General features: G+C 41.3%; 1 pseudogene; it reads right to left on the minus strand.

The window, feature by feature from the left end:
• Positions 1 to 213: 213 nt before the first annotated feature.
• LOC101568605 lies at positions 214 to 676 on the minus strand (annotated as a pseudogene).
• Positions 677 to 1055: the final 379 nt, after the last annotated feature.

A 1055-nucleotide genomic window follows, 5' to 3' on the forward strand; every position in this document is an offset into this window, starting at 1 on the left:
CAGTAGAATAAGCATTTGCCTGGCAAGTGCAAGGGCCTGAGTTCAATCCCTGGTTCCACAAAAATAAAAAAATAAATAAAAATTTGTGAGTGTAAGTTTGAAAAAAAATGCAATGTTTTTATTCACCATTAAACTAGAAGCCCATTTCTGGATGTTTCTTTCGCACATACACTTCATTTTAGGAAAAAGCAAAGCCCTGTAAATGGCAACCACTTAGTCCTCAGACTCTGATCCATCTTCGTCTTGACTAATCTGGAAGTATCGGAGTTCGGGAGTCTCTTTGTCAGATGCAACCACGTGAAGCCAACCACGAAGATTACTCTTTTTAAGATACTTCTTGGTAAGACATTTCAAATACCTTTTGGAGAACTGTTTCTTGGAAACAACTGTGATCTTATTCTTGAGCCATTCAATGTGAACAACATTCCCAAGGTTTCCAGTTTTTCCTTTGACTTTAACCTTCTCCCTCAGAAACTGTTCAAAATTTCCAGAATCAAAAATTCCATCTTCTACTGGATGGGTAAGGTCCAAATTAAACTTCCAGGTTGACCTTTTAGGCTTCTTGTCTTTCTGTGGCGCCATCTTGACAGCAGCAGGATGATCCATTTTTCCCGATTTTAAAAAGGAATTCTTGGTTAGCCTGAACAATATAAGTCAAAATACAAAGAAAAAAGAAATCCTTATCCTGTTAAAATATATGGACATTATTCTGGAAGATCCCTTTCCTCTTTTCTGTTGTTGTTTTGCAGTAGAAGGACTGACCCCAGGGCCTCACATATGCCAGGCAAGCACTACCACTGATCTACAACTCAAACTCTTCTCTAGTTTTGAAAAAACGTTCCTTTCAGTGCAAGCAGGCTCAGGGGCCCGGGCTTGGATCACCAGGCCTGTAGTGTCGGCCTCGCCCAAGAGGCACACTGAGCCAGCAATTGAGACTGGGCATGGTGGTGCACTCCTGTAATCCCAGTTCTTAGGAGGCTGTAAACAGGTGAATCAATACAAGTCCGATCTAGTAGTGAGACCCTGAATACCCTGTAGGCCCTTCCCTAAAACAA

Source organism: Octodon degus, unplaced genomic scaffold (assembly GCF_000260255.1).
Source record: "Octodon degus isolate 3935 unplaced genomic scaffold, OctDeg1.0 scaffold00007, whole genome shotgun sequence".
NCBI lineage: Eukaryota > Metazoa > Chordata > Mammalia > Rodentia > Octodontidae > Octodon > Octodon degus.